The sequence below is a fragment of the Aegilops tauschii genome, chromosome 4 (genome assembly GCF_002575655.3).
Source record: "Aegilops tauschii subsp. strangulata cultivar AL8/78 chromosome 4, Aet v6.0, whole genome shotgun sequence".
In the NCBI taxonomy this organism is placed as follows: Eukaryota; Viridiplantae; Streptophyta; class Magnoliopsida; order Poales; family Poaceae; genus Aegilops; species Aegilops tauschii.
In genome coordinates, this window is record NC_053038.3 from 158,731,352 (window position 1) to 158,744,698 (window position 13,347).

Here is a 13,347-nt window from a genome sequence, read left to right on the forward strand (position 1 = left end):
AAAAGCGGCGTGCACCCCCACAGCGGTTCATGAGGGTAGGCCCTTGGCGCCCTCCAGGACTCAGCCAGACCCCTCCTCGCGCTTCACTTCGGCACGGCGACGAGACAACCCGCTACCACATTCGAAACGGGCACAGCGGCGTGGCGGCTGGTCATAGCCAACGCTGCTGGAGCCGTCGCCGGAGGAAGAGCCGCCGTAGTTGGACGAGCCGCGGCCAGCACCGAGGGCGAGTCCACCTTCAGCCTCGTCACGACCGTCGCCAAGGCTGAGCACCTTGCCGCCGTCGTTCTCCTCGGGGTAGCACCCGACATGGCGACCATCTTCTCCGAATACCCGCACGTAGAGGGTCGCGTTGCCATCGTACTTGAAGTGGAGAGTACACCGCCTGCCTAGGCCGCGCGCGTGGGCTAACGTCTGCCAGGCGCGGGCGAGGGCTGCGTTGTCCGCGATGGAGACTTCCACCGCGACACACGAGGCCTTGCTGCTGCTACCGTCCGCCTGCAGCCAGAGACCGCCTGGACCTGTGGCCGGCAGTTCGCCGGCGAAGAAGCGCGGGAGCTGAAGCTAGGTGCCGGTCGGGTTCTCTGACCAGACGACAAACTCCGGCAGTACCTTTGCCGAGTGGAAGCGCGGCCGGGGTGGCCGCGCAACCATGGCGCGTCTCACTTCATCGACGGGGCTGCCGTGACCCGTGTCGGTGTTCTGGGAACGGGGGTCCCCAGACTTGCCTGCCTGCGGCACACGGCGTGGCTCTGAAAGTGGGCCCGTACGGCCCATCTTCACCAACAAAGGCTGCAACAACGCTAATGAGTGACCAGGCCCAGCAAGGCGGCGTTCGCGGGCCTGCAAAGACCCCAGTGGGCGATCGGGCTCTTGGGGTCCCGTCAACTCCGGAGACGCCCCAACCTCTGGCAGACGGAGGCCCCGTCGACAGTCCCGCCCTCGTGGAGCACCCAGTGAACTTCGTCAACACGGTACTGTGGGATGCAAAGGCACGGTACCCCATGCCTCAAAAGCTCTTGCTTGCGCTCTTGGAGGCCTCGCGTGAACTGCGTCACTACTTCCAAGGTCACCCAATCAAGGTCGTCTCGGCCTACCCGCTAGAGAGGGTACTCAGGAGCCCCAACCCTGCCGGAAGAGTCGTCGAATGGAACATCGAGCTGCAAGCATTCCAGCTGGAGTTCAGCTCAACCAGGGTCATCAAGGGAGCCGCGCTCGCCGATTTCGTGGCGGAATGGACTAACGCCCCGGGGCTTGAAGCAAGTGAGGACCGATCCCTCTCGCCAGGAAGTGAAGCACCAGATGGTTGGGTCATGTATTTCAATGACACGTTCGCACGCCAGTGCACCGGAGCTGGAGCGGTGCTCATCTCACCCACTCAGGACAAGCTCTACCATGCCGTGCAGCTCTGCTTCCAGCAAGGCGAAAAGGTCTCCAACAACATCGTAGAGTACGAAGGCCTCATCGATGGCCTTAAGGCTGTGGTGGCCCTGGGGGTGAAGCGCCTCACCATCAGGGGTGACTCGCAACTCCGCGTCAACTTCTCCAACAAGGTATACGAGCCAAGGGACGAGCACATGGAGGCATACCTTGCGAAGGTACGCAAAATGGAAAAGCAGTTCTTGGGCCTAGAGTTGCAGCACGTGCCCCGTGGCACCAACAAGAAGGCCGACGACATCGCCAAAAGGGCATCCAAGCGCCAACCCCAAGAGCATGGCGTCTTTGAGGAGCGGCTCTTCAAGCCTTCGGCAGCGCCTCCGCTTCCAGGGTCGGCGCCGCCTCGGGAGGAACTCCCCCAACCACCTACCTCAGGAGCCCCGGCCTGCAGCCCGACCTCGGGAGCGTGCCTACTCCTGGCGCTCGAGCCTTAGGAGGGGTGCTGGACTGAGGAGTTCAAGGAATACCTGCGCAAGGGACGCTGCCGGAGAAAGAGGTGGACGCAGAGCACATGGCCCGACAGGCTACGACATACTGCATCCAGGACGGTGAGTTATACAGGAAGCGGCCAAATGACGTTTCCTTGCGATGCATCTCTAGGGAACAGGGGAACGAGTTGCTAGCTGACATACACAGCGGAGACTGCGGGCATCACTTGTTGTCATGAACCATCGTCGGCAAGGCGTTCCGCAGTGGGTTCTACTGGCCTACGGCACTCAACAACGCGACCGAGCTGGTGAAGTCCTGCGAGGCCTGCCAATCCACGCCAAGCCGATCCATCAGCCAGCTCAGGGCCTCCGGACCATAATGCTCTCGTGGACATTCGCAGTCTGGGGGCTGGATATCCTAGGCCCATTTCCTTGAGCGCCTGGGGGCTACCACTACCTCTACGTCGCCATCGACAAATTCACCAAATGGGCGGAGGTAGAAGCTATCCGCACCATCCCGACCGGATCTGCGGTCAAGTTCATCAAGGGTCTCGTGAGTCGGTTCGGGGTCCCTAATCGCAACATCACCGACAACGGCTCGCAGTTCACGAGCAATCTCTTCAAGACATATTGTGCTAACCTTGGAATGCAGATCTACTACGCTTCGGTGGCACACCCCAGGACCAATGATCAAGCCGAACGCGCCAACGCGGAGGTCCTGAGAGGCCTCAAGACCAGGACCTTCAAGAAGAAGCTCAAGGCCTGCGGCAGGGGCTGGCACGACGAGCTCCAGTCTGTGCAGGGGTCCATCTGCACCACCACCACCAAGCCAACAGGCGAGACACCATTCTTCCTCATCTACGGAGCAGAAGTGGTTCTCCCTCACGAGGTCAAGCATCGCTCCGCGCGGGTCCTGGCATTTGATGAGACGCAACAGGACGCCATGCGGGGGATGGACCTTGTGCTGGGGGAGGAACGCCGCCGCGAAGCCATGCTTCGAGCGGCAAGGTACCAGCAGGCGCTGCGGCAGAATCACTGCCGCAGTGTCCGCTCCAGGACGCTCGAGGTGGGTGACCTCGTCCTAAGGCGGGTGCTCTCCAGGGAAGGGCTGCATAAGCTCTCGCCCATGTGGGAGGGCCCGTTTAGGGTCGCCCACGGCTCTAGGCCTGGCGCTGTGTGCCTGGAGACGCAGGACGGGGTCCCCATCCAGAACGCCTGGAACATCCACCACCTCTGGAAGTTCTACCCATGAAGCAAGGCCCAGCGCCTGTGAAGCAAGGCCCCGTGCCTGTGAAGGTCTCCGCTCATGACACTCTCACGTAATAATGAGTGGGGTTGTAGACGCCCCGGAGTCTCGATAGTGCCGCCCTCGGGCCTCGGGGGCTCCCTCCCACGTCCTAGTGGCAGCACTTAGCTCCGCGCCGGTGAGAAGACTAGATTAGGTGCCGGACGCGGGTTTTCATTTGCTTTCCGTAGTTGGCTTGCCCCTCTTTAATGGAAGTTCACATTCTGGTGTTTCTTGTTGTCTTGCTTCGATCGCCTTTTTCCTCTGTTTCTTCCCTCGGTTCTTTGTTTTGGCCCGTACTCTCCCTCGCATGCCTCGCGAGTGGGCTCGACAGGTGCACTCGTGAGCGTTTTCCCTAGTCTTCGCGAGGCACTCTCGCTCGAGCTCGCAAGCTGGTGCACCTCCCACTCTTAAGTCCGTGCCCCTCGGGTACCACGACGCGGAGCGCTGGGTCATGGCCGACCACGCCTAGGGCCCTGGGCTTGGAAGAAGAAGAGTTCCTTAATAAATTTTTGCAGTTCCTCAACGCCTCTCAAGCCTACAACAAGGAGGTCTCACCGAGTGCTGGGAGATGCGCGCCTCACGAGGCGGAAACTACTTCAGACACGTCGAGCTAAGTTATCTCTACACGCCTACATAAAACACCGATGATGTAACATGACACAGGAACAATAAACATAACATAGCGACTTGGAAATCACGGTTCGTTGTACGCCCTTGCAGGGCCCCATACTTGTTTCTTTTTTCGAATGCAGGAAGAAAGGAAGAAACAAAACAAAAGCGGCGCGCACCCCCACAGCGGTTCATGAGGGTAGGCCCTTGGCGCCCTCCAGGACTCAGCCAGACCCCTCCTCGCGCTTCACTTGGGCACGGCGACGAGACAACCCGCTACCACATTCGAAGCGGGCACAGCGGCGTGGCGGCTGGTCATAGCCGACGCTGCTGGAGCCGTCGCCGGACGAAGAGCCGCCGTAGCTGGACGAGCCTCGGCCAGCACCGAGGGCGAGTCCACCTTCAGCCTCGTCACGACCGTCGCCAAGGCTGAGCACCTTGCCGCCGTCGTTGTCCTCGGGGTAGCACCCGACATGGCGACCATCTTCTCCGAATACCCGCACGTAGAGGGTCGCGTTGCCATCGTACTTGAAGTGGAGAGTACACCGCCTGCTTAGGCCGCGCGCGTGGGCTAATGTCTGCCAGCCGCGGGCGAGGGCTGCGTTGTCCGCGATGGAGACTTCCACCGCGACACACGAAGCCTTGCTGCTGCTGCCGTCCGCCTGCAGCCAGAGACCGCCTGGACCTGTGGCCGGCAGTTCGCCGGCGAAGAAGCGCGGGAGCTGAAGCTAGGTGCCGGTCGGGTTCTCTGACCAGACGAGAAACTCCGGCAGTACCTTTGCCGAGTGGAAGCGCGGCCGGGGTGGCCGCGCAACCATGGTGCGTCTCACTTCATCGACGGGGCTGCCGTGACCCGTGTCGGTGTTCTGGGAACGGGGGTCCCCAGACTTGCCTGCCTGCGGCACACGGCGTGGCTCTGAAAGTGGGCCCGTACGGCCCATCTTCACCAACAAGCATTCAAGACCCTCGCGAGGGGCCAAGCCTCGCGAGGCGGACGACGGAAGACCTCCTCAGGAGCGGCCTCACTAGGTTGGCTTGCGAGGGGTGGAGAGATCAAGGCAAGGCAAACCTCGCGAGGTTCTCGTTGCGTGAGCCATGACGACCGAGACCAGGCGGGCGCCAGCATGCGTAGTGTCCTTGTTTCCCCTTTGGTGCTAAGGGGGCAAGCGCAGGCGCGGAGTACCGAGGCATCAAGCAAAGGTTTTCATATCAGTGCAACGAGACCAATACCAGCAGGACGGCAAGATGGAGTTCACCATGGAGCCCAAGGCAGCGTCACCACCAGAGCCTTTGGCAGGCGAAGACTACTTTTGTCAGGATAAGCTGTACTAGTTGTCCCCTTTCAAATTGGCCGTTGTTGGCTCCCTTCCCGCTCAATATTTGGGAAGAGGACCAGGGCCCCTATAAATAGGACTAGCCACCATAGTAGGAGGCAACCAAGCCTCAGGCATCTGATCTTGAGCCAATCCTTAGCCATGCACCGAGCACAAGAACACCTCAGCCTCGGGAGGCTGTTCTTCCCCTTGTAACTGTTCATCCTCAGCCCGAGAGGCAATCCACCACCACCACACTGGAGTAGGGTATTACACCAGAACGGTGGCCCGAACCAGTATAAATCTTGTGTCCTTTGTGTTGCGAGTTCGTCGAGTTAGTCCTTGAGATCTTAGCAAAGCTAGGACGCGGAACGGTTGGGGGAGAACTTCGCGGACCCCAGTGTTCGAACTTTAAGGGTTTTGCCGGAACACGAGATCCGACATTTGGCGCGCCATGTACGGGTGCGCCAGAGCCTCTTCCCCATCAGTTGACCCACCGACGCTCCGCGGTTCCGATATCCGGCGACCCGAGGGCTGACACCGACCGTTGGGCAGCCTGGCCCGCCCGGACGGCGCCGCCTGCCCAGGAAGACCTCAACCCCGCGCTCCAGGCTGCACGGGCGCCACCTAACGTTGCTGGGCGCGGGCGGCGCGGCCAGGTGCCGTCCACCCTTACTCCATCACAAGCGTGAGCCGCTGCAAGGGCCGCAAGCCACGCCGCTGCAACGACGCCACTCACCCGGCGGGAGCAGGCGATCATGCGGGCTGCACTCATAGTGGCACGGGAGCTGCTGCGGTGCCGACTGATGGAGAGCAGCCGGGATGCGCTGCTGGAACGCATCGCCGAGCTACTGGATGCAGCGGCCACGGGAGCGCCGCCCTTCTGCTATCAGCTCGTGCCTCAGGCGGCGGCTGGGCCCCATGGCGGGCCTCGCCGCGCCCGCGTGCTCCCGGAAGCGCCCGGGGGCCTCGTCGACATCAACACAATCCATGGTGGAGGGCGCCTTGTCGCGCCCGCCCCACCCCAGATGGGTCCGGGCACGAGCATTGCCGCATACGGCCCCATCGGAGCACTGCCCTGCCATCCTCAGGGCGGCGTGACAAGCCGGGTGACATGGAGTGTGGGGTACTTCGGCGAGGTCTTCGGGGCAGCAGCCTCAGAGGCCTACGTGCCCCGCATGATGGACCAGGAGTACACGCCGGAGGACGACCCCTGCTCGTTCCTCGGGCCAGGTTGGGAGGAGGAGGCGTTAGGAGCTGAAGCCTTCCAGGAGCCGCCAGAGAGCCCCACCAACCGCGCCGTCGACAACAGGTACCGCTAATACCTCAGGGGCAAGCTTATGCTAACCATGAGTCACAGGTGAACCAGGTCACAGCACCAGGCGATGGCTCTGGCACGGCGATGTCCGCCCCATCGGGAGAGGCTCACTGGGGGCCGCGCGGGAGGAGCCAGGAGTAAGGACCCTCCCCGCGTCGCGTGGATCAAGGCGTTACCCGCAGGTAGGCCCTTTGCCGGGGAGGCGCCGGCGAGCCCTACCCCGGCAGAGGACGCGTGGTCGCCGAGGTTGCCGCTGGCGTCCCCTTTGCCCCTTTGGTGGCGTCCTGGTTTCCGGTCGCCCCCAACGGTGGCCGAGGGAGGCGCAAGGCGGGCCCCTCGTCTGGCGATATGAAGTAAGTCTCACGCGTGTGAAGATTACCGCCCGTGACACTCTCACGTAATAACAAGTGGGGCTGTACATGCCCTGGAGTCTCAGGAGTGCCGCCCTTGGGCCTCGGGGGCTCCCTTCCACGTCCTAGTGGCAGCACTTAGCTCCGTGCTGGTGAGAAGACTCGAAGACAAGAAGACTAGACTAGGTGCCGGACGCGGCCATTTGCTTTGGATCCCCTTTGTGTAGCCTTGCCTTCTGGATTTGGATTTAAGTCGAAGTTGAAATTTCATTGATGCGCGCGGGGGGTGCCTTTTCTTGTTCAAGCGATTTCTTGCTATCTGGTTCTTGCCTTATTTCGAAGCTCGCGCTCGCTGCCTCCCTCTCGCGGGCCCCTCGCGAGCGGGGCTTGGCGCAGCACACGCACCGCGTGTGCGGATCGGCACTTGATCCTGCGAGGCCCTCTCGGGCGAGTCAGCAGACCCTTCAGGAGCTCCGCGGGAACTCATGACCTCACGATCCAGGTCGGGGCTTGCCACGGCTAAGGTAAGCCATAACAGCAAAACTTGCCACCAGACTCATGGATCCACAAAGGCACACACTCAGCTTGGCAGAGAAAAATAAAAACAGCGATTTGTTTACATGAGGGGCTCCCCCTCCCAAAATGCTCTTACAATCTTTAGGGGCCACGCCCAAGTTCTTGCATACAGGGTAAAGCAGCCACGCCGTACCAGGCCGTCGAAGGAGCCACGCCGTGGGCCGCAGGCAGGCAAGTCTGGGTACCCCTGTTCCCAGGACACCGACAGGACCCACCAGATGGGCCACCATATTGCGCAAAAAAAGTGATTCCCCCCATGCTTCTGGGACCCACCAGCTACATCTTCGCGCACAAGGAAGTGCCTCCTTATCCTCCCTGACAGTCGGGAGCCACCTGGTCTAAGCGTACTTAGCATTGTCATTCTGGTCGCGAACGTGTACATACATACAATCGGTCTTTCTGTATGCTACAGCGATGAACCATAGCCAAGTAAGGAATGGGGCACGTGTCATAGTAGAGGCGCGGACGTAGCATGTACACATACATGCAGCCAGGCTGCAAGAAAGTAAATACGGCCACGTACGTATGTACATACGGGCGGGGTCTCGAACGTCTACTCGCGCATACGTACGGCCAAGGCTCGTGTACATGGCTGGGTCGGAACGGAGAAACTGCATCGTCGTGTTCATCGGGAGGCAACAGAATGCGTCATGTTCATCAGGAGCCAACCGGCTTGGTCAGAACAGCCAAAATGAGGCATGGCGTACCGCAGAACGGAGGAAAAGGCCTTGTGTTTGACCGCCTATGGTTGAAATGGGATCCTGTTCACCGGGAGGGGTGTGGCATACAGCAAAACGGAGGAAACAGACTTCTCTTGGACCTCCTATAGTCGAAATGGGGTCTTGTTGATCGGGAGGGGTTTGGCGTACTGCAAAACGGAGTAAACAGACTTCTGTTGGAGCGCTATGATTGAAACGGGGGTCCTGTTCATCGAGAGGGGTGTGGCGTACCGCAAAACAGAACTCCACAGGCTACTGTTCATCTCCACCGTCGACCTCCTCTAGCCTCCACCCTTGACTGTTCATCCACGGCATCTCCCTCCTGCCTCCACCAGCTACTGTTCATCAACAGGCTACTGTTCATCCAGTCTCCACCGCTCCTCCACCGGCTACTATTCAACCAGCCCTCTCCACGGGCTACTAGTCATCCAGCCCTCCACTAGCTACTGTTCAACCAGCCCTCCATGGAGTCCTATTCATCAAGCCCTCCACGGGATCATGTTCATCCACCCCCAACCGGCTCGATCGCGGTCCTGTTCATCCAACGGCAACGGCCTCTACTACCACGGGGTCCTGTTCATCCAAATCCCACTGGGAACTGTTCATCCCACCCCCAACAACGCTCACTGTTCATCAAGAGGGAGCAGGTTCGATCAGCTTCAGTTAGCAGCAGTAGCAAAGGAATTGCTCGATCGGGTTCAGTTAACAGCCAGATCGATCGATTGCTCGGGTTCAGTAACGCGTAGCCTGCAGTGCAATCGCTCGGGTTCAGCAGGTGAACGCCTCTCTCGGGTTCAGTTAGAGCCCAACGGGTCGCACACACATGCGTACGTGTACAAGAGAAACGCGCATCCATTAGCCACGACCACCCACGAGTAACCGAGAACTCCGCGATATTTTCCTCGCCCTCGCTTCTACCACGATTTTTTCCATCATGGACGGCCCAAAGAATGTCATGCAGCTGCGTCTCCGGCCCGCCCAGGACGAAAAGCCCATTTTCTGTCATGATTTTTTGTCATAGTAGTAGGAGCCCACCACATCTATGATGATACCTGGTTTGGTCACAATTATCATCATAGACGAGTCATAAGCATGACAGGAAAAAAATCATTCGGCTCAAAATGTCACGGATGTGTCTTTTTTTTGTAGTGATATGAGATGTTCTAAGAGCTGAAATTGGTATTTCAGGCTCATGCCCGGGTTGAGAGGTATGACACCTCCGACAAATTCTTTAGCTGCAAGATGGAGGAGAACAGCTCCGTTAGTGAGCATGTACTCCTAATTTTTGGGTACTACAACCGCTTGAATCAGTTGGGACTTAATCTTCCAGATGAAGTAGCGATTGACAGAGTTCTTCAGTCACTTCCACCAAGCTACAGAGGCTTCGTGATGAACTATAACGTGCAAGGGATGGAAAAGATGATCCCTGAGCTCTTTGCGATGCTTAAGGCCAGGGAGGTAGAAATCAAGAAAGAGCATCAAGTGTTGATGGTCAATAAGACCACCAGTTTCAAGAAGGGCAATGGAAAGAAAGGGAACTTCAAGAAGAATGGCAAGAAAGTTGCCGCTCCCATGAAGAAACCCAAGGCTGGACCCAAGCCAGAGACTGAGTACTTCTATTGCAAGGGGAAGGGCCACTAGAAGCGGAACTGCCCCAAGTACTTGGCAGATAAGAAGGCTGGCAATGTCAACAAAGGTATATTTGATATACATGTTATTGATATGTACCTTAGTAGTGCTTGTAGTAGCGCCTGGGTATTTGATACTGGTTCGATTGCTAATATTTGTAACTTGAAATAGGAGTTGCGGAATAAACCGGGACTAGCTAAGGATGAGGTGACGATGCGCGTTGGAAATGGTTCCAAGGTTGATGTGACCGTTGTCAGCACACTACTTCCACATTTACCTTCGGGACTAGTTTTGAACCTATATAATTGTTATTTAGTGCCCGCTTTGAGCATGAACATTATATCTGGATCTTGTTTATTGCGAGACGGTTATTCATTTAAGTAAGAGAATAAGGGTTGTTCTATTTATATGGATAATATCTTTTATTGTCATGCACCCCTTGTGAATGGTTTATTCTTGTTGAATCTTCATCGTAGTGATGCACTGATTCATAATATTGATGCCAAAAGATGCAAAGTTAATAATGATAGTACCACATATTTGTGGCACTGCCACTTAGGTCATATTTGTGTAAAGCTCATGATGAAACTCCATGCTGATGGACTTTTGGAATCACTTGCTTATGAATGATTTGATACATGTGAACCATACCTTATGGGCTAGATGACTAAAACCCCGTTTTTCGGGACAATGGAGCAGGCTAGTGACTTGTTGGAAATAATACATAATGATGTATGTGGTCCGATGAGTGTTGAAGCATGTGGTGGATATCGTTATTTTCCTACATTCACAGAAGATTTGAGTAGATATGGGTATATTTACTTAATGAAACACAAGTCTGAAATATTTGAGAAGTTCAAGGAATTTCAGAATGAAGTGGAAAATCATCGTACAAGAAAATAAAGTTTCTACGATCTGATCGTGGAGGTGAATATTTGAGTTACAACTTTGGCAACCATTTAAGACAATGTGGAATTGTTTCACAACAGACGCCACCCAGAACACCATAGCGTAATGGTGTGTCCGAACATCATAACCATACTTTATTGGATATGGTGTGTTCTATAATGTCTCTTACCTATTCGCCACTATCATTTTTGGGTTATGCATTAGAGACAACCGCATTCACATTAAATAGGGCACCGTCTAAATCCATTGATACAACACCGTATGAATTATGGTTTGGCAAGAAACCTAAGTTGTCATTTCTTAAAGTTTGGGGATGTGGCGTTTATGTCAAGAGGCTTCAGCCTGAAAAGCTCAAACCCAAAGCGGAGAAATGTGTTTTCATAGGACACCCTAAAGAGACCATTGTGTATACCTTCTATCACAGATCCGAGGGCGAGATTTTTGTGGCTAAAAATGGGTCTTTTCTAGAGAAGGAGTTTCTCTCGAAATAAGTGAGTGGGAGGAAAGTAGAACTAGATGAGGTAATTGTACCTTCTCTCAAACTGCAGAGTAGCACATCACAGAAAGTAGTTCCCGTGGTACCTACACCAACCGGAGAGGAAGCTAATGATGATGATCATGAAACTTCAGATCAAGTTACTACCAAACTTCGTAGGTCGACCAGGACACGTTCTGCACCAGAGTGGTACAGTAATCCCGTCCTGGAAGTCATGTTGTTAGACAACAGTGAACCTACGAACTATGAAGAAGCAATGATGACCCGGACTCCGACAAATGGCTTGAGGCCATGAAATCCGAGATAGGATCCATGTATGAGAACAAAGTATGGACTTTGGTAGACTTGCCCGATGACCGGCAGGCTATTGAGAATAAATGGATCTTTAAGAAGAAGACAGACGCCGATGGTAATGTCACCGTCTACAAAGCTCGACTTGTCACAAAAGGTTTTTGAAAAATTAGAGTTGACTAGGATGAGACTTTCTTACCCGTAGCGATGCTTAAGTCTGTTAGAATTATGTTAGCAATTGCTGCATATTATGACTAGGAAATCTAGCAGATGGACGTCAAAAGAGTGTTCCTTAATGGGTTCCTTAAGGAAGAGTTGTATATGATGCAACCACAAGGTTTTGTTGATCCTAAGGATGCTAACAAGGTATGCAAGCTCCAGTGATTCATCTATGGTCAGGTCCAAGCATCTTGAAGTTGGAATTTACAATTTCATGAGGAGATCAAGGCTTTTGGTTTTATACAAACTTACGGAGAAGCTTGTATTTACAAGAAAGTGAGTGGGAGCTCTGTAGCATTTCTAATACTTTATGTGGATGACATATTATTGATTGGAAATGATATAGAAATTCTGGATAGCGTAAATTCTTATTTGAACAAGAGTTTTTCAATGAAGCACCTAGGTGAAGCTACTTACATATGGGGCACCAAGATCTATAGACATAGATCGAGACGCTTGATAGGAATTTAACAAATCACATACATTGACAAAATTTTGATGGAGTTCAAAGTGGACTAGTCAAAGAAGAAGTTCTTTCCTCTATTGTAAGGTGTGAAGTTGAGTCAGACTCAAAGCCCGACCATGGAAGAAGAAAGAGAAAGCATGAAGTTCATCCCCTATGCCTCAGCCATATATAGGCTCTATAATATATGCCATGTTGTGTACTAGACCTGATGTGTGCCTTGCCATAAGTCTGGCAGAGGGTACAGGAGTGATCCAGGAGTGGATCACTAGACAACGGTCAAAATTATCCTTAGGTGCCTAAAGAGGAGTAAGAAATGTTTCTCTGTTATGGAGTTGATAAAGAGTTCGTTGTAAAGGGTTACGTCGATGCAAACTTTGACACCGATCTGGATGACCCTGAGTCACAAACTGGATACGTATAGTGGAGCCGTCATTTGGAATAACTTTAAGTGGAGCGTGGTAACAACATCTACAATATGACATAGAGATTTGCAAAGTACACACGGATCTGAATGTTGCAGACCCATTCACAAGCAAAACATGATCAAACCCCAAAACTCATCGAGTATTAATCACATGACGATGTGAACTAGATTATTGACTCTAGTGCTAGCGGGAGACTGTTCAAAATATGCCCTAGAGGCAATAATAAATTGGTTTATCATATTTCCCGTTCATGATAAATGTTTATTATTCATGCTAGAATTGTATTTACCAGAAACTTAAATACATGTGTGAATACATAAACTACACTGTGTCCCTAGTCAGCCTCTACCAGACTAGATCATTTATCAAACATGGTTAGGGTTTCCTAAACATGGATATGAGTTTTCATTTGATAATGGGATCACATCATTAGGAGAATGATTTGATGGACATACGCAACCATAAGATTAGCATCAGATCATTTTGTAATTGATACAGCTTTCTTCATGTCAAGTATCAGTTCCTTAAACCATGAGATCATGCCACTCCTGGATACCAGAGGAATACCTTGTGTGCTATCCAACGTCACTTCCTAACTCGGTGATCATAAAGGTGTTGTACATATATCTCCGAAGGTGTCTGTTAGGTTGCATGGATCGAGGCTGGGATTCGTCGCTCCGTGTGATGGAGAGATATCTCTGGGCCCTCTTAGTAATACAACATCATAAGAAGCTTCATGTGACTAATGAATTTAGTCATGGGATCTTGTATTACGGAACGAGTAAAGAGACTTGTCAGTAACGAGATTGAACTAGGTATGGAGATATCGATGATCGAATCTCGGACAAGTACATATTGCCGGACAAAGGGAATT